Consider the following 24,171-nt stretch of genomic DNA (forward strand, 5'->3'; position numbering starts at 1 on the left):
GATAACCTCGTATTTGTTGATATGTTGAGTATGGAATAGATATGCATGCTAGACTTGATATGCTAGTCTGGTAGATATGTAGGACTACATGTGATACTGTCTGTTATCTATATATGATATTATCTGTTATATGTCGACATATTATGTGGGTTGGTTTGAGGTTGTACTGCTCCGTGTTGTAGCCAACAAACCCTGGAGCAAACCAGTTATGAGCTGAGGGCCGGGGAGGGCATGCCAGACTCATACTGAGGGCTCATGAGCATTCCAGATACGAGCTGAGGACCGGGAATGGCATGCCAGACTCGTACTGCGTGCTTATTGGTATTCAGTCCGAGGACTGATCAGACCGGGGAGCAAGCCAGACATAAGTTGTGGGTCGAGGGCAATCCAGACTTATGTTGTGGGCTCAGGGGTAATCCAGTCTGTTAGCTGTGGACCCATTGCATGTTGTTATTGTATATGTTCTATTTGTTTGTGCATTGGTATTTTGGGGGAACTCACTAAGCTTTGAGCTTACAATTTTGGATTATGTTTCAGTTACCTCAGAGGACTGCGGGAAGGCGAAGGTGTAATCGGGCATCTCCTCGAGTTTGTTTTATGATTTTGGGAAAACTCTGATATTAAACCTGTTTTGAAAACTATTTGTAAACAATGATGATTTTTGGGTTGTTTTAAAAGATTAAAATTTTTCATGAATTTTATGGATGTTACAAATTCATATAATAATTAGAATATCACATAAAAAATTCCAGAATATGTCGACTATAATGGAACTATCAACTTCATGATGATGATCAAAGTCATTATAATGGAATTTCTCCATTCCTTTGTTTCTTCAGATATTTTCATCTTGAGATTATGTATGGTATGTGTATAAAGCTTTGCAACATACATGCAACACAATTTTTCAAGATTTTTGTTATTCATAAAACCTCTGTTCCTAAGTGAATATTCCACCAACCCTTGTTGCAGAAATCAATTCCATAGCTACAGTAACAATTTCATGAATTAGAACAAATAGAATAACACTAGTATTATTTCAACAAAAAAACAAACTTTAATATAAATACTATCTTTTTACAAGTTATTCAAACTTAATCCATGGATTCATAGAAAACAGAATTGTATAAAAACAAACTAAAAGACATATTAGTTTTATCTTACTAGATTGTGTTGAACGATCCGTTTTTGATGATCATAATCAGAATCTCTAGCTTCATAATTAGAATCCAAATCCAAAATCTAAGCCGAAAGGGATAAATTTCATTTTTGAATCAGATGAAGATTCAAAATCAGTTTCATAGGGCTTTTCTTGAGAGATTTGGGAAGATGATTTATATCAGAAACAATGTATTCTCGATCGAGCTTAGGTATATATGAGATTAGGGTTTTCTCTAGAGATTGGGTTTTTATCGAGAGATTTGGGATCAAAATGTAATCTTGAACAACATTTGGATCGGAAACCGCTTCAGATCGACGAAACCATGATGTATTATGGCAGATTTGTCGAACAAAATGGAACCGGGAGGGATATTTTTAGGATTTTGTGTTGGTGAATTTATATCACTAATATTATTTAAGTTTAATGGGGTTAATTTGTTGATCAATGTCACTTTGACAATTATTGAACAATTCGGTATGGTGCGGAGTGCATATTTGTTTAATTTTGTCTTTGTTGAAAGTATACTGTTATTTAGGGGCGAAGCCCCTAAACGGACGGGGGTTCGGGGGAAGCACCCCTGGGAGCAGGGTCCAAGGGGCAGAGCCCCTGGCTGGGGTCGAGCCGCACCCGGTTTCTGTACATCCAGTTTTGTGATCCATTTATAGACCCTGTTTTATGTTAGTTTGTGACAGGTAATGTGACAGTTTTTGAACAAGAAGTTGTTTTCCTGTAACTACCATATGGCAGTTTTAAGACAGGAAGTTAGTTCCTGTTATATGATCAATTTCGAAATCATTTTTGGGTACAGGTTTTCATAACATCTTCTTTATTCTTCATTCTAGAAACAGTGACTTTCATCAGATTAGAGATTTTGAGTGTACCCTCAAAATGCTTTAATCTGAAAGTGTTTCACAACTCTCATTGGTTTTTGGGTACAAATTTTCATAACATCTTCTAACATTTTGTCGTGAAGATTTCTTGGGGAGGAAGAAAGTTGTGCAATGCCAGTGATTCTGGAGTCTACTAAGTGAATAGAAAGTCAAAAGACTATAGTAACCCTCTGTATCCTTCATTAATCCTAAAGTTTCATGTATTTACAAAATTACCACCACCCTAATCTTCTTTTGATATGATCTATTCTCAGCCTTACAATAAATTAGATTAGTGGTCTAGATCTTGTCTCACAAAATTTTATTGTCTCACATGAACCTAACTATATATATATATATATATATATATATATATATATATATATATATATAGAACTAGGTTCAGGTATTCTAACTAATTATTGTGTGGATGTATGGATAATTGTGGACCAATCATTTTAATTATTAACATTTAAAAATTAATTAAATATATAAGGGTAGTTTGGTAAATTGAAAAATAAATAAATTAGTTTAATTTAAATTCAGTCATATTATTATGGTAACTGATTTATTTATTAAGCTAAAATCATGGTAGATATCTTTTTTCCTTCTATTCCCTACGCCATTCATCATCTTGTTTCTTATATCTCTCTCGGTCTCCCTTTATGTTCTTATCCCTCCCATGTTTTGATCCAGTCGGCAAAGGACTTCAAAAAAAGATCACCGCCCCCGCCGCCGCCCCTATATCAGCAAACATCGACGTCGCCCCTATATCAGTAATTAGGGTTAATTGCACCGAGAGATGAAATTGAGGAGAGAGGAAGAGGGGCTAGGGCTCCAAGACAACCAATTAGGAAGCGGATTACGTCTTCTCGTGAAAGGCATCAATATTTGTTGCGGATGAGGGCAGCAATATGCGTCGATTGAGCAGCAATAGGCTTTATTCAATTTCCAGGTACTAATTTCCATTCGATTTCCTAGTACTCATCAAAAAACGAAATCGCAAGGTCAAAATCTCTTTACCTGTAATTTTAAATATCTAAATTCCAACCATGTTCTTCTTGGCGTGTGTTGTGGTTCATGTAATTTGAGTTAACATCTCAATTGATGAACTGCAATCATAAATTTTGATTTTAATTTCAAGTTTAGCGTTGACCTACCAACTGTAATGTATGTTAGATAAATTGGGATTTGAATAACCCATTGACAGATAATCAGCCTCACCCCGTTTGAAAAAAAAATATTATTTTAATGGTATAGTTGTTAGTAATGGGATTAGATGACTCCATGTGATAAGGTCTCGTTCATCGTAATGGTGATGCAAATCACATTGCCGACCAAACTGTTATATCACCACCCATAAACTGAGTCCCCTGATTTACTTCTTCCCTGGAAGTTTTACACAAATCTTTTTCAGTGATTATTATATGCTTCTTATTCTATGTTCTTAGTGATTTCAGGTTTTTTTTTCTGAAATTGGCCGATGGTTATATTCTCATGGCTGGGCAAAGGTAATTCACCTTCCCTTTTATCTCTATCTTCTCACAATTCTGAAATCTTATGACTTAGTGTATGTCATAGCTGAAAATGGTAATTACAGGTTAAGGAGGCTAAAGGAGAGGTGACCCCTGAACATGCTAAATTGCTACACCTTGGTTTAGCCATTATTCTGATTTATTTAACTTTTTTGTGTATCAGAACATGTCTATACTATGTTTATGTGATTAAATATCATGAACATTTACGGTTATATATGTAGGATTCTTAAAGAAGATCAAATGACAGGAAATTGCAAGATCCATGTCTCAAGTTATGGATGGACAAGTCTATTCTGTCAGATTGATTAGCAACATATATTCTATTAGAATGTATTAGTGTTTTACTTAGATTTCAATATTTTGTTCTTAAAGAATAAATGTAATTGTTAACCATTATTATATATATTCTTTCAGAATGAATGTCATGTATGTATGTTTATAGTTGTATTTGTTAAGAATGAATGTAATTATTGATTTTAAGATTTTAAAATTCTTTTCATATAAAATTTGTATTCATTAAAAATTATTAATCTTGATAATATATGTTTATAGTATTCTGTCAAATTTTAATGTTTTTTTTCAAGATAATCATAAACACATTCTTTTAGAATATCCGAATTAATATATTTATTATCCAAAAAATCAGATTTTTAAAGTTTAGAGAATTAATTATTCCTTAAAATCTGCAATTTTCCTTTTGAAAATTTATATTAATTGACTAAAATACCCTTATTTTTTAATTATCTATAATTTAATAATATGTATTAATCATTTTCTTAAAACAAGTTAAATGATTGACCCACATTCATTCCTATATCCACACAATAATCAGTTAGAATAGAATAATCTAAGCCTATATATATATATATATATATATATATATATATATATATATATATATATATATATATTTATTTGAAAATATAAAATCGTCAATTTTATCCTGCATATGCCTTAATCGTTGTTTTTGAAGACTGATGATAAATATTAATGTACATCAATATCCAAATAAAAACAACATTGCCGAAAATACAATAAAAAAAACTACTTAAATACGGTTTAGCCAAAACTTAGAAATTTCTTAATCTTGGAAACATTAACAATTAAACCTACTTAATTGCAATTGATTGATGCAAAGCTACGCTACGCTAGCACTTAGGTAGCAACAATTACAGCATAGAAACAACCTCAAGTGGGAATATTTTTTTGTCACTAGAATTGCTCACTTTGGATCATGGTACACAATCATAAAAAAGGATCACTTTGGTAATTATGGACCCACATTCCCATTGTACTTTCATATACAAAAAAAAAGGGATCGTCCATCTCCACTATTGTTTAAGGTAAGTTGGAGTAGACTACGATGCCAGATATATTATTTGAAAATATAAAATAAAATCAAACATGATCCAGGTAAATATTTATTTAATACCGAACCATAAGATATTTTTCATTAAAGCCAAATCAAATTCACCTAACAAAGAAATTTACAATAACTATTCGTGTATCACATGTTAATATTCAAAATTTGAATATGCAATCAATAACACCTAAGTTGAATAACATGTGGAAACATATTGCAGTTTTATTTTACAAGTAGCAAAGGTTAGAAAGAGAGTTTATCAACCAATAATTATAAAAAGTTCTAACTATTTGTATCGTCCTCGTGAGAAGCAACCTTATGAACATGTGACATGTATCGGGTTCATACCGATTCAGTGTATTTATTTATATATATCAAAGTAAAAATGAAAATACTAATCTTAACACTTTCAAGTTTCAACATGTTTGGGTTTTTAATTGATTCATAGGATTGTATATTTTTTTTATTTAAGGTTTGGGGGGTCTAGCTTCATTTATTTAAGCTTTAATTGGAAAGATAGTCAAGTGTTTTCATAGGGATGAGGGAGGAAGACAGTTCAAAAGAGTTGCTAATATATAGTTAATACTATCAACATTATCTATTGATTTAGAACAAGTTGCCTTGAATCTTGGTGGAGTGAGACGTAAGGCATTCCTATTTCACCTAAATGGATAGATGAGGGCCCCCATCATTATCAACCAATCGATAATATAGTTCAATAATTAATTAAATACATACAAAAGATCATCGGAATCAGAATCGAGATCCAATCCTTGGTTGATTTCTTAACATATTTGATAACCTAGTCAGCTTTTTTTAGATCGATTTATGACAATTTTTAAGAATCATAAAAACCATCGATCACAACTAATTGTAGTGGTGAAACTTGAAGTTATTGTTCTCTTTTTTAGCTCTATTTGCTTTCTTTGAAATTGGACCAATCTTGCCTTGTTTGGGCTATATTGGACCAAATCGGTCCCAATCTTCAAGCGGTTCACTCGGATCCAAGTTATTGTCACTGAATATATGTGGTTAGAACTTGACCATAATCGGGTTGATCAAAGTTTGCACATTTTATAGCCTCGACATTCGAAATCTAGGCTAGATGTGAGTTATAAGAGTTCAATTTGAACATGTTGCAATTAAATATCATCCCAAGAAAAATGACAATGAAAGAGTTTCACATGAGTAAATAGAAAGCGAAGGGTCACATGAAAACATGTTGGACCACATACATCAAACAACGAAATTATAGTAGCTACACAAAACCAAGTTGCATCATCTCTAAAAAAGCAAAAAAGAAAACCATAATATACATCAAAGATGGCCTCTTCTTGTATAATCCAATCAAACATTTCTATAGTTTTCGCTAGAGGTGCTAATGAATCATGCATGATCGATTTCCTGCCATGTATCCTTTAAACAGATTTCTAGGAGGATTAGAGGTGAGGCTAGTGTATGAGAGCCACCTAAATTTATAAAACTTACAACTAAGTTATATATAACAAAAATATGACATATCTTAAATTTTTTTGAAGGACCTATCTTAAGGTGATTGACAAAGAAAATGAAGTAAAAAAGAGAGATAAACTATAGACAATAAAAGACATAATATTTTATGGTACGAAAGAGTCTCATATCAGTTTTCATTATATATAGACGATTCATTTTTCACACTTTCCCACCATAAATTTGTTGAGCTTGGTTTATGTCAGCTTACTCTGAGTCTAAGTTGGTTTTAGTCAAATAATGGTTATTTTTTTAGTTGAACTCAGTTTTCTTTTTGAACCGACCTGGATAAACTAGTTTAGGGAACCTTGCAATTTTCTATTCTAGACTTGTCATTGACCGAAGATGATATATAATTGCTCGATCTATTCATCTAATAAACATTAAATGTATCTATAGTTATGTCTTAGAAGAGTTTGGACAAAGGAGCCAAATTAAATGATTGATATGTGGACTCTAGATTCCACAAGTTCGTTTTGATATGTAAAATACCCATGCTTAAACATGTATTGATGTATGTGTTCCTTTGCCATTATATAATAGTTTTGTGATTTGTGAAATCAAACACATTTTATATTTTCTATGAAAATGCAAAAGGTATATCTTTATTTATACCAATATTTATAAGGGTATTATGTAGAAAAGTTCTATTATTTTGGAAAACAAAACTAATAAAGATCTAAAGTTTTTTTTTAAATAGAAATGTCCGGATTATTTAACATTTTGCCCAAATTAACAAAAAATTGTTTTTTATGCAAAAAAATGACAGATTATATAATTTTTTTCAAAATAATATGATTTTTCTGTTAAAAAATCTTTTAAAACTTTATTAAAAAATTCCACAAAATGCTAGATTTTTACAATTAAAACCCATATTTATAGATTACATATTGTCACATTGCAAGTTTGCAACACATTTAGTGGGCCAACCGCCTCGTCAATTAACCCGCCCATCCAATTGGAAGAGTCTGTCATTAAAGCCTATCAGACATAACATCGTACAATTATCCACTTTTGAGTTTTGGAATTGTGAAACAACAATATATCATTTTAAAATAATTATTACTTAATGGAGTTGATTCGTACACAACAAACTTTTAAAAATAGATAATTTTACCCTTTCTTCGTTTTACACTCTACCCCTCTCGCATTCTAAAACCCTTCACCATGTTTCCCACTCCTACGATTCAGATACGACTCTTATATTCAACCATTGCACCACCACCATCTCCCGTCGTCGCCTCCCTCTTGATCTGCTACCGTCGCCGCCTCTGACTTGCTCAACATTTATAGCCTCCTCCGACTTCCTCCACTTCATTGCATTCGTCCACCAATTGCCCTTGGCATGCTCCACAGGTATGCGCTAATTGTGTTTTTTTTTTCTAAAAGTTGAGCGTTTCCTATTAAATTCTGATAGGTTGTATTTTTTCATGTTGTTTGTTAATGCTTCTGATAATTTTACATATTGAACCCACATAATATGTTGCGGTATTGATTTAAATGCTCCTGATAATAATTTTATCAATATTATTTGTTAATGCTCGTGTAATTTGTGGTGAAGTTTCACGTGGGTGTTCCTTGAAGAAATAATATTTTTGCATTATCTCAATTTGTTAGCAAATAACCTGCTATCATATAATTAAACAAGGAACACAAAGAACCTTCTAGCAAAAACAATAGCTAGCATGCGTTGTATTTTTTTACATCCAATTTGTTAAGGTTACTCATAATTATTTTGGTTCATTCAATTTTGAAGGTTTTCTTATAAAATTAATTTTAATAATTTTCATGTTTTGGGTTTAGTATCAACAACATATGTCACGTAATTCATGAATATGTTTTGAAGTGTGGTTCTAAATAAACTGGTTTGTAATTGGTTAATGGTGATCTGCTTCTTATTTAATTGCTTTCTAGATTTTATAAGAATGTTGATTACATAGCTTATTCATGTTTTGTGATTAAATGTTACTAAATATCTTAATGTGTATGTGATTATCTAATAGATGACAACATAATCGAATACTGCGATGCACCAAGAGGAAAAAGTTTATTTAACTACTTCGAAATTTGACACTTGTGATGCTTTAGTAAAAAATGTTCGAGAGTTTTATTATTCTAAAGGATATGAAATATATATATTCGTGGTTCAAGACAAGAGAATCATGCTATTTTGCAAAGTGACAGAGGTGGTTCATATCGAGATATACGAGGTATTTCAGCAAACGGAAAAAAAAACTATTGGATCTCGTTTAATCAATTGTCCTTTCAAGATTATGGGCAAAAAGTGTAGCGATGGACCTGATGGTGCTTGGATTTTTAATGTAAAGGACCTGTCACATAACCATGAGCCATCTACAGACATCTCTGAGCATCCATTGTTTCGTCAATTACCACCGGAAAACAACATAATCGATTTAAACGTATATCCATTAGATACGTTTGATTTGGATGGTCCTTTTTGAGTCTTTCATAGCCCTTCATTTTTTTTTGAACGGCTAGCGCTTTATATTTTTGATTTGGATGGTTGTTTAGATTTCTATTTGGACGGTTGTCTGATTATTTTTAGGGTAAAAATTTGGACATATAAGTATAACTAAGTTTTTGACTTTAAACGATATTATTTAGTGAAATATATATGACTGCTTTATATTTTATAAATTTATGTGTGACAAAAAAAATCTAGGGTAAAAGAATATATTTTTTTAGTGACAGGAGGTAAAAGGTAAAGTTTGGTAAAATAGATAGAATTGAAATTTGGAAATTTTGCAAAAAAAATGTTATATTTGGTAGAAATATATATATATATATATATATATATATATATATATATATATATATTTATATAGTCAATTGGGGTAAAGTGTAAAGTATGGTAAAATAGAGAAAAAGGTAAACTTGTCTATTTATAAAAAAATGTTATGTATGACAAAAAATCTGTTGTGTACGAATCAACTCCCATCTTGGTGAAATGAGACCGAGAACTAAGACATTCCTATAATCCTATTACATGTAAAAGGATAGAAGTGGGGTCACATGATTATCAACCAACCGATAATATAGTTCAGTAATTAAATACATACAAAAGATCATTGGAATCCCTAATCGGAATCAAGATCCAATCCTTCGTTTTTTAACATGCATAATCAGCTTTCTTTTAGATCGATTAATGACAATTTTTAGACCCATCAAAACAATCGATCACAACTAATTATAGTGGTGGAAGTTGAAGTTATTGTTGTAGTATTTTTTAGCTCTATTACTTTCTTTGAAATTGGACCAACCTTGCCATGTTTGGGCTAAATTGGACCAAACCAGTCCCAATAATTAAGTCGTTCACTCGGGTCCAAGTTATTATCACAGACTATATGTGGTTATAACGTGACCATAATCGGGCTCGTCAAAGTTTGCACATGTTATAGCCTCGACAATCGAAATCTAGGCTATATGTGAATTATGAGAGTTTAACTTGAAGATGTTGCAAGTATAATCCCAAGAAAAAAGACAAATGAAAGAGTTGCACATGAGTAAATAGAAAGAAAAGTGTCACATGAAAACATTTGGGACCACATATATAATCAACACATCAGAACTATAGTAGCTAATAGCTACCATACCTTTTTAATAGGGTATAGATACCAGTTTTTAACTAAAATAAGGTTATTGAAAAAATATTTACGAGTATAGTTTCAAAAATATTTACAAAATTAATGTTTTTCTTATTTTTCTTGCATTTTTCAGTTTTTTAACTTTTTTTTATTTGATTTTAAATATCAGTTTTTTGTTCATCCTTTTATTGTTTTTTTATTTTTTTTTAAATATATATTTTTTTTATTTCAGTTTTTTTTTCTTTTTGTAATATATGTTTAACATAGTATAAAAACAAAAATAATATATAGTTACACGCCGTATCGTCAAATAAAAATAAAATATTTTAATGAATTGCACTATTATAATTGATTATTGCCACCTATCATAAAAATAAACATCATAAAAAGTAAAGTTTTTTTAGTTCCGCTAGAAATATTTTCTAATAATTATGTAATATTTTATTTTTAACTGACGTCAAAACATCTTTGTTCAACGTATATTAGAAATGTTAAAATAACATTTTAATAAATTTAGTTAGTGACCGCAATTACTTATTTTATAACCTATTATAAAATGACCTATTAAAAAATACCGTAATATTGTACACTATCAGCAGTGGTAAATATCATTGCAATTGCTCGTTTTTTTTGGTATTATAAGAAAATTTGCCCATAAAGTTATCCATATTTCTATGAACTATCAAATAATTGAAAATTATAAAATAATGTAACAACACATTAATATATATATATATATATATATAGTAGTAGGATACCCGTGCGATGCGGCGACGACGATTAGTTTCATTTTGCCGACTAGTTTTCAGACGAAAGTTAGTTCCGTTACGACGATCGTCAAATTGTTACCTTTCGATTTGGTCCTAGTTAACATAAACTAAAACCTATATTGATCATAAAAAATAGCTTATGTTAACGCTTTCAAAGAATGGTGATAACATGTCGTTATTTTATATAATCTAATAACAAAAAAATCATGTAAATTACTTGTCTTTTATTTTACCCAGTTTTTTCTAGTCCAAATTTGATTTAGCGGTATTTTTTTAATGTTTTTGCTCAAATTCAGGGTTTTTTTTCGGTTCATTATTATTATTATTATTATTATTATTATTATTATTATTATTATTATTTTGTTTTTGTTTCACTTTTATGGATTATGATGTTCATGTTTTCATCTGGTTTAATCCGTTCTTTTATATTGGTTAAATTTTGTAAAACTCGACTGAAACTGTATAAACCTAGCCATCAAATTTTATGTAACATTATTCTTTTCTCATATTACATCAAACTAAAAATAACCATTTCACTTTATGTTATGAACTTTTTATAGATATCTTGATTAATTCATATAATTTATTATTTTTTAAATAATGAAAATCAAGCTACTAAAAAATATTTGAAAACTTTAACTTTTGAATTTAACATGCACTTATACATGATATTTAACTTAATTTTAATGTTAGATTTATAATTATTATCAATAACTTGATAACTTTGTTATAAAATAAATAGAAATTAAGTGAATCATATAAAATAAAATAACCTACAACACAAATACACAAAATTTAAAATATTTTTCGTATGATAATTTAAACGTATCTAAAATTAGTTTCAAAACGATACAATAATTTTTTTTTTGGATTGATCTCGTAATGGTGGATGGTTCATTCTTTTTCCGGGTGGTCCGGACGATATCAAACCGGTCTTTTTTCAGTCCAGACATTTTAGTATCGGTCTCGATTCTTTCTATCCAATCTTTTGCTCTTAACGTATGCTTTTGTTTCTTATTCATTTCTAACAATCAAATAAACTTTCAACATAAAAACATTGAACTCCACTTCCTGAATGTCAAGATGTCAAGAAAATTTCCTGCAAATAATAAGAAGCATTGGCGAAACCTTGTTGGCATACAAAACAACCAAAACATCTACTTATGTTTTTAAAAGCACAAATTTAAACATAAAAACATTTAACACCTTAAACAACTTTACTGAAACAAATTTACACCATCCATCAAAATATATGAATATCAATTAAAAAAACATCACTTTAACAATTATTCATATCAAATTACAGGACATAAATAGATATGGTAAAAGGACCATCTGCAAAGATCTATTGAGAAATAAATACATAAGAAAAATGAAAAAATAAGATTCAAATTGATTAACAAATGGAAATAAAAGCACTACTTTTGGTGCAGATTACATTTAACGAAATTGCAATATATCAAGATTTATAAAAAATATTGAGTAAATTACACGAATAGTCCCTATGATTTGGGGTAATTTGGGCGCTTGGTCCATAACTTATTTTTTTAACTCGGAAGGTCCCTATTGTTTGTTTTTGTGACGCGCTTGGTTCCTACAGTTTGTTTTTGTTACGCTCTTGGTCCCTGTCTTACCTAAAAAGATTATTATTTAAATAGGAAAAAATTATGGGTAAGTAAGGTAAGGTGATGGGTGGGTTTGGTGGTGTGTTTATTTAATATAAATTAAAAAATCAAAGCCAAAATAGTCTTTTTAGGTAAGACAGGGACCAAGCGCGTAACAAAAACAAACAATAGGGACCTTCCGAGTTAAAAAAAGAAGTTAGGGACCAAATGCGCAAATTACAGTAAACCATAAGGACCATTCGTGTAATTTACTCTTTGAGTAGGGCCAATAAGAACCATAGAAGGCTCAAAATGACCTCAAGACAAAAAGCCAAGTTAAATGTCGTGCGAAAACATCAGACACACATCACATAAACGTTACATCCTCGTTATCAAATTTTTTGAAGTAAAAAACTAAATTGTGAAGAGTAAATAAACCAAGTTATGCTTTAACCTGATAAATCAACACCTGGTACTAATTTTGGGAAAAAGGTCAATTGAAACATATCAATTTCGTTGACCATGTTATGCATGTGGCATGATATGCTCTAAAGATCAACAAAATAGGAAACCAAAGGCATTTGGTGACAAAGAAAGTATCCAAGATTGCCATTTCATCTTCTTCCTCTTCAAGATGATCCTCTTTTGCAATGTCCTCAATGTGTAGACCTAAGGATCATGAGCAAGTTACACTTACCACACAAGAAATGTTCAAGGTAATGATTACTAAAAGCTGTTCGGAAAGTGACAAAAATACCCTTATCATCCCCAAATAAAAGATGTATGAGCTTCTACTCCGCACTTCGCCCAACCTTTACACTTCTATTATATTCCTCCACATCAGAAAATCCGGATTCCCCTTCGTCAAAATGAACCCTTAATTTCTTTAGACTCTTAAACTTCTTACTCTCCTAAAAAATTCATAAGGAAAGTTTTCTTTTCTATATAAAAAATAGACAGAAAGGAAAACAACTCTTAAAGGAATGGCATGCATTATGAAGTGAAGACAGGAAACTCAAAACTTTTGTAGAACGCCAACGATGTTGTTATCTTGAAGGAGTTTGTGGCCTTCTTCATGAAGCCCATAGCACTTCTCTGCTTCTCTATTAGATCAGTGCATCATAAATTAGAAAGAACGGCCATTCATTTACTGAGATAAGATCAAAAAAATGATTTTACCTCTTCTTTCTTTTCATCTTGTGAAGCCAAAATAAGCTATGTTTAGTGGTTATGCTTAACAATGACGTTAAAAATCAAGAATTATAGACGAACTCAGTTGGATATCTATAGTTAATCAAAGAAAACCATGGAGATATACACCAACTGGAAGTAACAAAGGTTGATTCCAAGAAGAACAAACAATACAGATCAAAAAATTAGAAAAAAAATACAATCTGAGGAATTTTAGAATTTCGAATAGAAATATAAAAACATAAAAATTGGAATACAAACATACAAATAGTCTCCAAATCAGCAATGGCTTCCTCAAATGCCTGGAAAAAAGAATAAATTGGAAAAAATGGTAATTTTAGAGTAAAGGAAGCCAAAAGATATGTCATTTCAAAAAAAAATAAAGAATTATACCTAGATCGTGTCTCTCTCTCTCTCAGTGTACATCTAGGTCTAGGATTTTTATAGATAGAAACAAAGAGGGCGCGGTGGTGGTTGTGAGCGTTTAAGAGCAGAAGGTGGTGGAGCAGGAAGTAGATTTTGATGGTTAACGGACCTTCATCGAGGGCACGGTTGGAATCCTTAGAACCCCCCAGTAAGAGACTCAAATTACGCTTCTTACGTAGAGGGGGTCCGGTGCTAGCTGCCTCAGTTCGACCGCCGAAAGAGGCTTCCAAGAGCGCAAAATGCCTCTTAACCCGACGAAGACTCCTCGGGGACCCGGACGGTGTAGAATCCTTCTGAGAAGCACCAGTGACGACAACGTCCTGTAGGTCCGGATCCTCATCAACGCTGGTAACGCTGTCAGAACCGGCAGTCGCCGTAAATCCTTGGCCAGAAAAAGGAGGTGGAAAAGCCTCCACCAGGTCAACGTCGCGAACCTGAAGCTCGCCGTCAAACAGGCCCCACAGAGCTTTCTCTAAAGAAACAGTCTTCTCAACACCTGGTAAAAACAAGAAATAATGTCGGTTCAGCCAAAGCACCGCTGTTAACATAACTTGTCAATCTTTTCAAATAAAAAAAAGAGGGGGGTGGGGGGAGGAAGAGAGGAAAAGCAAAAGAGGTACCCTCTTTCTCAACAAAGAATTCAGACATCTTCCCGCGAGCCCTCCAAGCAGCACTCATCCCGCCGGCGGCCAAGAAACAGTCAAGCCAATCTTCACCGGTGATGTTGATCTTCTCCAGGGCATCAGCCAGTTACTTGTCAGCGCCAAACAACACAGGGGCACGTTCGGCATACACCTTAGTCCTCGGGTAACTAAGTACCACGAGATCGTTGTTAACCCATAAGAATTTCTCTTGCCAGTTCTTCTTAGACTTCTTATCGTTGATAAGAGTAGGGACTCCCCGGCGGCAAGAAAGGGTTCGAGTCCCCGACTGAGTGGAAGCGTTAATGAAGTGCTTGAAAGCATGAACGGTCGGAAAGCGGCCTAGGGCACGACAAATGAGTTCAAAGCCGACTATCTTGTTTATAGCGATAGGGGTTAACTCTCTTACTGAAAACCCGTATTCCCGGATTATCAAGTTGAAGAAATCAGTGGTGGGCAAGCGCATACCTGCCTCAAACAAGGCGATTGGGATCCCGACTTTGCCCTCAGGAGGAATGTACAAAGAGGCATCAAGCAAGGGAATTTGCACACCGTGCTCACGGACGAACCCGAATCGGAACTCGAAAGACTCCCATTCCTCAGTGGTGAGATCTCTTCCTAAAGTGCGAGCAGTAGCCATGGAAAATACGAAGGAAAGGTTTGAAGGATTTTTTCTCAAAAACAAGCAGAAGGCAATGAGGAAAACGCCAGGAGAAACTGGGGTTTTAATGCCATCAATGAGGAAACGAACCGTCCTCATGATGAAACCGCCGAACAACGATGATTTTCGCCCTGTCAACTGCACAAGCTGTCAATAGCAGTTCGCCACGTATCTATGAGTAGACCAGAATAACTCTGCTACGTCACGAACGCAGAGGCCTACTGGTCTAAGTGACTTGTTAACATTACCTCACGACCACGTTAAATGTAACAGAGACGTTACTACCTTGGCTGAGACCCGGTCTTGGCCTTAGAGAGCCAAAGCCGGAGCGACAACTCATTTCTCGTCACAAGGGAAGAACATCCCATGTGATCTCCTCATTCACTCACAACCAATAAGAAAGCAACAAATATTCCAGGTGACGCCCAGAACTGACGTCACCTGGCAGTTAGTTAGCGTGAATCGCTCTCCTAGTAAGAGGAGGCCACGTATCACGCTCACGAGAGACGGTCCCCACGGTCCGTTAGTAACAAGTATAAAATGATCTCTTCTGTCTCAAGGAAGGGATCCATCTTCTTTCTCACGAAGTTTACCCTAAGATTTCTCTCATACCCTAAAACTAACTTGATCGTCGGAGCGACGTCCCGGGAGAACACCCAGTCGTCCTCTAACGGTTCTTCTGTGATTGTGTTCTAAGGAAAGCTCCCAAAGCAGTTACATCATCAAACATTCAAACTATCTGCGAACATGTCACACCAGTTAGAAAGATGTTCAGCGGAACCGAGAAACTCTATTTTTCATTGTATTTTTTTTTGTGACGGGTGACAACAATCAATTATAATAGTGTTATTCATTATATCATCTTATTTTTAATTAACGATAAATAATGAAATTATGTATATTGTATACTATGCTAAACATATATTTAATAAAGGAAAAAAATTTGAAATAAAGAAAATAAAAAACAGATATTTAAAAAATTAAAAAAACAGTAAAAAACTTAAATAAAGAAAAAAAAACTGATATTTAAAATAAATAAAAACAACAATAAAATTTGAAAAATACAAGAAAAAAATGAAAAAACACCAGTTTGGAATATATTTTTTTAAACTATATTAGATTGGTATTGGTCAAAAACTCGTACACATATCATACCTTTTCACCGATTTTTAAGAAAACTATATAATGATTGCGCCTCTTTTGAAGGGTATGCATAATCGTGAACTAGCTGAATTTCAAAACACTAGAACACGTATTTTCTTAGCGGTTACAGTCAATGATCACTTCCAAACTTCACCAACAGGGCCTTTTGAGTTTCTCTAGGTTTAGTTTCTTTTCATTTTGATAAACTGCTTAGACCAGAGGGTATAGTCAAGAATCATCTTTTATCTTTTTGAGTGTTACGTTAGCTTTTGCCTCACTCTCCTTTCACTCACCAAAAGGCAGGAAACTATCACCTTTCACTATCTCTCATTTTTTTTAAATATATTTTGTACAAATATTATACTAATTTGTTAAGGAATTAAAAACCATGAATTTTGATATATTTTTTATAATTTTTTAATATATGTAATTTAATAAATATTATAAAAACTTTAAAAAAAAAGAAAAAAAACGGACCAATGGGGTGAGGAGTGAAGAGACGGCGAAGCCTCCCCTCAATCGGTTCCCGCAGCCCTCTTCCCGCACCCTTGGAAGGAATAGTTAAGAATTTTCATTAACATGCAAGAAAAGACAATGAATTTTCAATTGTTTGCAAAAAACAGCAACAAACTATCAACTATATGCAAGAAACAACAATGAACTTTCATTTGAAAAATCCATTTCTTCCTATTGGAAGCAAGAAACAACAATGAAAGTAAACTGTTATAACGGAAAATCAAATGAAAGTACATTGGTATATGGTTGAGATATGATAAAAATGAAAGTGCATTGACAAAAACGAAAGTACACTTCTATAAGCTGCTGAAAGAACCCTTTAATCGATCAAAAATATATTAAAAAAAAAAACTAATACCTTAACATAGGCAATTCGACCAACAATTTGCACAATCCCTAAAACAACGAAACAAACATGAATCCATAGTCTAAATCAATGTATAAAGAGCAAAAAGAATATTGATTTTTCCAAAGTGTCGCATGTTAACTGTTCTTACAATTTAGGTCCATTGCAGGTTATTTTCTCTTTTATCGAGAATATGAGAAGAACATTTTCTAGTGATTGATTTACATATAAGAAGATGCCTTTACTGCTTCTTCACTCATAGAGTGTACTTAAAACCTTCAAAGATTCTCCTTTCGCTATAATAATTCAATTCAGTTGGTCCCTTAATACCATAGTTTGATTTTGCATATTCTTAACAAAACGAGTTCACAAATTCAGAAATTAGACTTACAAAGATAAAAACTTCTGATTCTGAAAGAGTATTGTACTCTACTTCAAACTTCAGACGAAAACGATTGAGAAAGATTGAAAGAAATCCAATATGATTCAAATTTAAAAAGAAACCAGCGATTTCAGAAAAAAGAAATCAGAACCTAGAAGTGAGAGAGTGAGTATTGTGTATTGCAGTATTGGGCAAACTCAAAAAATCAGAAAAGAGAAGAAGATCAGAAGAATTGTTTAACTGTTTAACGTGAACTAGAAATAGAAGAAAGAGAACTAACCGTTAGGGCGTTGGCATCGGGAGAGATGGACGATGTTGTCGTTTGGATTTTCCATGGAAACGAAACCGAAGATTAAAGAGGTTAGATTGCGCCTTGGAAGTTGGAAATGCAGTAGATAAATAGGCAGTCACTTAGACCACTCAGTGTGGGAACCGGGTGATGAGTCCAGGTAAGCAACAAAAAGCTTCTTCATCTCCACCACTTATTTTGGGGGTGGTGTTTCATTAAGAAACGGGGTTGAGGTGAAGAAAAAGTTGAGGAAGAAAGAGAGAAATCAAAAAGAAAATGGCGTTGCAGCTCGTTTCCATGGCAACTGAAGACCACATAATGGGAAGGGGGGGGGGGCAGTGTTCCCCTGGTGGTAACTATTAAGATATAACTGAAGGGTTTTGAGCATTCTAACACTCCTAAGGTGTACATGCAACCCTAAATACCTTGGATCTATGTTTTCTCTATTATACATGCAAATATGAACTTTCCAAGGTATTACCCTAACTAGCATACAAATGTTTGATACTTGGGTAATAAAACAAGTTTAGATGATATACCTTTTCTTGTGGTTGATTCCTTGGAGCTTTAAGAGCCTAGAACCAATAATGTGAATGCATCAAGTGGAATCACAAATCACCAAAACAGTTTGGAATAACTTGAGAGAATATGGAGCTCACTAAAATCGGCCACCTCTTCATATCACACACTAGTGCCCAATTTTGTGAGCCAAGGACCCCTTTATATATTATGGAGGATTAGGGTTACATCCATGTAAACCCTAATACCTATGACCTTTCATTTACATATGATCCATGGGTTAAAAGCTCCATGGACTATCCATGGACTTCCACACACTCTTAGCCCATCCTAAGTAAACCTTGGCCCATTCCATATATATATGTAAGAGTCGATATTTAATTAGTCTCTTTTTGATCACTAAATTAATTCCAAATTAATTCTAGATCAATACTAATTAAATAATATGATTTCATATTAATATATTATAACTAATAATATATTAATATATCATATATAACCTCTTCTCTCAAAAGTCTATCCATACAAATTGTTCCGGTGAAGTGCAACCCAACTGGACCATGCCGGGTCGGGTCAAGTCGTACCAATTATAGTTATGGACTTAGACACTAATCCAACAGTCTCCCACTTGGATAAGTCTAATAACTATTATTGCAAGTACGACTTCATAACCCGACTAGCAATCGTAGCTCTTAAAGCCGCTGTCGAACTCTGAACAAATCTAATGACTCGTCCATTAGATAAGTGATCATATATTCCTCCATTCTAGATATCATATGGACCGAGACATGGATTATAATCATTCTCTCTGTCCATTTGTTGTTTCTCGATTTTCGATTTATGACAACTGACTAATTGAACAAATCAAATCAGTCCAGGCTTGGCCAAGCACTTAGGGTGTCATCACTAAATCATCGAGGGGCCCACAGATATTGCTTTTATCCCTTTAAGGGTAAAAGGAATGGATAAACTTCGACTCATATGGCTTGTTCTACTACTTGTTGAATCATACACAAAGGCACGTTTTATAACATCGAGTTACCAATGCGTTTTCGTGCAATCAATGTATAACCAACTCATAGTACAACTCATATCTCTAGGTTTGAAGAATATAGAATATTATCGTCTCATGATCACTCGTGATTAAATCAATGAAGTGATTCAAATGAGTGTGGGTTGAATCCAATACTTAGAACTTATTAGCACTGATGAATGTTGCAGCTAAGTCTAGCCACCTAGACAGACTACAGACCCATTCATGACAGTCTTGCTTCATACCTACTTCCAACGTATGACAGACTGTGGATGTTTGAATAACCTAGTTATTCGGGAAGTCAAAATATGCAAAGTGAAACAAAAGAATAATACTAATCATATATGGCCCCAACACTTTGAGTGTATCTAAGCACCATATTGATTACTCATTATTCATTGTATAATGTTTCGATTTATCAACTTAATACTTGAATTAAAACAATAGTCATGCCATGCTCCAAGCATGCACACTATGTTTACCTACGGTCCTTTCTTTTGTGAAATAGATCAATTGAATATGACTTCAATGATGCTCATTTCACAATCCTAATCCCTTTTGTAAATGTAAGAATACCAAACTCTTGCCATTTACTGTAATCTGTTAGATTCTAAACTTATATGCATTGATTCTCTTGTAATGACTATGCACAAAAGTCACAAAGACTTGGAAACATACATTACAAAGTATTCCAATGGAGATCAATTCCATGGAAACTAAGTCTCATATTCAAAGTACATTCCTTTGAACATCCTTCTTTGCATTAAGTTTTTCTAATCTTACACAGATTTAAAGAATAACTTCCACCTATGGAAATATTTCCTATATGCCCATTTTGACTATCACTTGTGAACAAGAGTTGCCTCTTTTCAGAGTATGTCAATATGGTCCTTTCCAAAGTTTAACACTATAGTTCCAATTGTCCCTGAGCAACCAATCTTTGGTCAACCTCAGATTGTCATCGACAATTGCTTAATCATTTTAGACATATCCAATACTAGACCTTTTCTCCTCTTAATGTCCCCAGGCATTTGGAAAATTTAGAAAGGATAAATATTATAGCACATGCAATCGATCCTATACCTGAAGCATATGGGACACGATTCATGCTATAATTTTTTTTTTATTTTTTATTTGCCATGTTCTCACAATTCGAACTATGAATAGAGATGCCGTAATCATAATCGAATTTAAGAACGCAACATATACATAATTTCTTATGTTGAACCATTCCAACATAACATTCATGTATATCCTTGACTAAAGTTGATTAAAATCTCAATCTAAGCTTGAAGAATTAGAATGAAGTATAAATTCTCTCCCTTAATTATAGCAAAACAACTTTTCAAGGCGAATTGAACTTTTGTTTTCTATAATTAACATTGCTAACTTGCAATACTTATCATAATTGTCATGCTCCCACTAACATGATGATTATTATCATAACACTTATGCTCCCACTAGCTTTGACATGTATCAAAAAACAGCTGGACTTCTAGAAGTCAATACTTTATTGACTTTCTTGTCAAAGTTTAGATTGCTGATATGAGATTGCTTTGATAAAACTTTATCAAAAAACATACACCTTTCCTTAGATAGCTCACATGTGTGTCTAAACAATTATGAAGAGGGATGTCGTAATCATAATGTTTAGACCTTTTGCTATTCTCACAAGTCCATGTTAGTGTGCCGGTTAACCACACACACTCCACTAATGACTTTGAGAATGCAAAAAAAACACAATTACTATCTACTTAAAATCTACTTAGTGAAAGCGTTTCCTCACCATCATTTTCATGAATCGGAGAGAAACCTTATGACACTTAGATTTTTCATGGTGTAAGTGTTCCTATCCATGTGAATTTGTCATAACCTTAATCACAAGAATATGTCAACACAATAGGTTACAAACCTCAAGTTGTGTGCTAGTGATTAACAATAGGTTTACTCTTGATTAGTTCTTGAAACTATTCATGATCTTTAAGACTCCCACTGTCCTCTTGACATATAATATTATTTTTGTCACGAACCATTCCTTGAAAAAACAAATATTCAAGAGTTAGTGCGGATTCTTATCAAGTTAAACACTTCTCATAATTGGTCTTAGTTGGTCTTTGTATTATCCAAAACATCACAACTTACCAATTTCAAATATACTAGAGTAAGAAAACATTTTACTCTACATTTGACAAGTGTTTTAAACCTTTCTTAAGATTATGTCACTCAAGTTACAATCTTAGAGTATGACTCTAAGATTTTATTTTGGAATGAAGTACGATTTATCTTTTGATTTAACCATTTCAACAATTCATGATTCCTCTCCTTAGTCAAACAAATGCACTAACGTGTCCTTAGGGAACCAATTGTGATATGGTTTCATAATCACTAAGATAATCATAAAACAAGATACTCAAGTACTCTCCCATCTTTTCAGATTGGAGAAACTTTTATCTTTCTGCCTGATTTGATTCTTCTTATTCGTTCTGCCAATCATTGAAACTTTTCCAATGTTCAGAATTATACTTAAACTTGTAAGCATAACTATATTTACTAAACTTTAGTAAATCATGACGAATAATCTTATCATTCCTTGTGGTGGACTTGACCAGCACACAACCAAGTGTACCCAATCATTTAGTCATTCACTTAACTCACACATACATGTGAACAAGGACTTAGTCTTAATTTCCCAAAGATGAAAATTCTCATTCATCACACAATATAACTTGCATGATTCCAAGTTTCTATCCAACTGAAACTTGGGTGATGAGAATCTTTCCTTATTTGGTAAATTATGACACCACCACAAATGAAAGACTCAAATTCATTTTCCAATATTGCTATCAATGGAAACATATAAACAACAATTTTTCACAAATGCCATTGTAAGGATACTTAAAATAAATCAAAACTTTTCTTTTTCTTTTATTTTAAAACTTGCGGAAAAATCTTATCCTCACAATGCAAATACATATGAAAACTATGTTGATATCTATTCCTAAGCAATCTATCGTAACTCTTAAGCAGTTGCTCAAAATTCTGATCACCGAACCATCTTCGCGATTAGAATCAACATACTCTTTCTTTAAGCTTCCTTTGATTCTCTAAAACATCAAAATGTAATTAGATTACATTATGTATTAAGAATCTCCAAAAGATACTTAATAGAGTTAGATAATGGACTTTACCTGAAGTAGAGTCAAGCTTTTGACTTTACCAGATCTTTCAGGTAAGTCTGGCAGCTTCGCAACCAATGCCCCTTCTTTTGGCAAAAGAAACATATGGAATCTTTGGAAATGGTATATGAGACTATCTCAGACTTATCCCTTCTCTTTACCATTAGGTCAAATGACTTGACCATGGCCGATCCCTTTCCATTGGGAAGAGAAAGCTTTTCTGGACTTCTAATGTTACCATTGTCAATGTCCATGGAAGTTTGGGAAGTTGATCTTCCAATCAAATTTGCTTTACTAGTGCCCCAAATCATTGCTGATTTAGCAGCATCAAGCAAATAGGTAAGATCATTAAGGTTCATGTCTTGATCTGTCATCAGGGAGTGACTGAAGTACCAAGTCAACAGCCAGCTACCTCGAGACTTTGACACCCGACTCTCTCGGCTTGCCAATATGTGACTTAACCTCCAAGATGTAAGCACATATAGTCTTTGCTTGCCAATAGGGATTGAGTGACTTAGAATTTTTCAAGTCTTGAAACTTGTGGGATAGGGAGAATTATTGGAGGAGGTGGAGGAAGTGAAGCATGATTTCCAGTCCCATTAATGCAAAACAAAGGGATTAATCTTTCACCTTGATTGTCATGTGGGATATCATCTTCATTAGGAAAGCTTTTTTCCTAAAGATTTGGGAAGACCATAGTTGTCTTAACTAGACATCTATAATGGGAGAAATTCAAGTTTAGTTGATTTAAAGTCCTTAACATAATACCTAATATGAAATATTAAGGATAGGACCCAACAACCTATTTATAACTGGAAGAGGGATGCCGTAATCCAAGCTATAAAATAGTTGAAGGTAGGTAAATGACGATTTACCAATTTCCACCATGAAAATGAAATATAATTAAGCTTTAATTGGATTTGAAACTCCTAGATCTTTTGAGATACATTGAACTTTCAATGGAATGTTTGAATCTCGATTGTGCCCTCTCAAGTTTGTGACTGGGATGCCGAGGATCACAAACAAGGTGTGAATAACCATGCAAATTGACTTGGTACCCTCAACTTTATCACCTAATTGATGTGCCGGTTAACCACACACGCTCCACCAATCTATGATAAACTTAAGTTACCCTTCGCCACCCATTGTCAGTCCCATGTTAGTGTGTCGGTTAACCACACACGCTCCACTAACGACTTAACAAAGGTGCAAAGTGTAATTTCATGGGTTAGCACCATTTCACATTTTCCTAAGTAACTAAGATTGGGAATTTTTTTATAAGTGTTTAGTTACTTAGTATTTATCATTATACTTTTAATGAAGGGAGAATTATAGTCTTTATCCTACCCGTTCGGCTAACGACCCTCTACCAGTCAAGGAAGCGGTGGGTGAGAGTGGACACCCATTAAACTGCCATTTTATAGGCAG

General features: G+C 33.2%; 1 non-coding gene across 1 annotated transcript; it reads left to right on the plus strand.

Annotated features, from left to right (window-relative positions):
* Nucleotides 1-3,303: 3,303 nt before the first annotated feature.
* On the plus strand, nt 3,304-3,403 carry LOC145135127 (small nucleolar RNA Z43). The gene has a single exon (XR_013719606.1). It is a non-coding gene; the product is annotated as a small nucleolar RNA Z43 (small nucleolar RNA).
* The last annotated feature ends 20,768 nt before the right edge of the window (nt 3,404-24,171 follow it).

Source organism: Lactuca virosa, chromosome 8, assembly GCF_052849685.1.
Source record: "Lactuca virosa cultivar CGN04683 chromosome 8, Lactuca_virosa_CGN04683_v6, whole genome shotgun sequence".
Classification (NCBI taxonomy): Eukaryota; Viridiplantae; Streptophyta; class Magnoliopsida; order Asterales; family Asteraceae; genus Lactuca; species Lactuca virosa.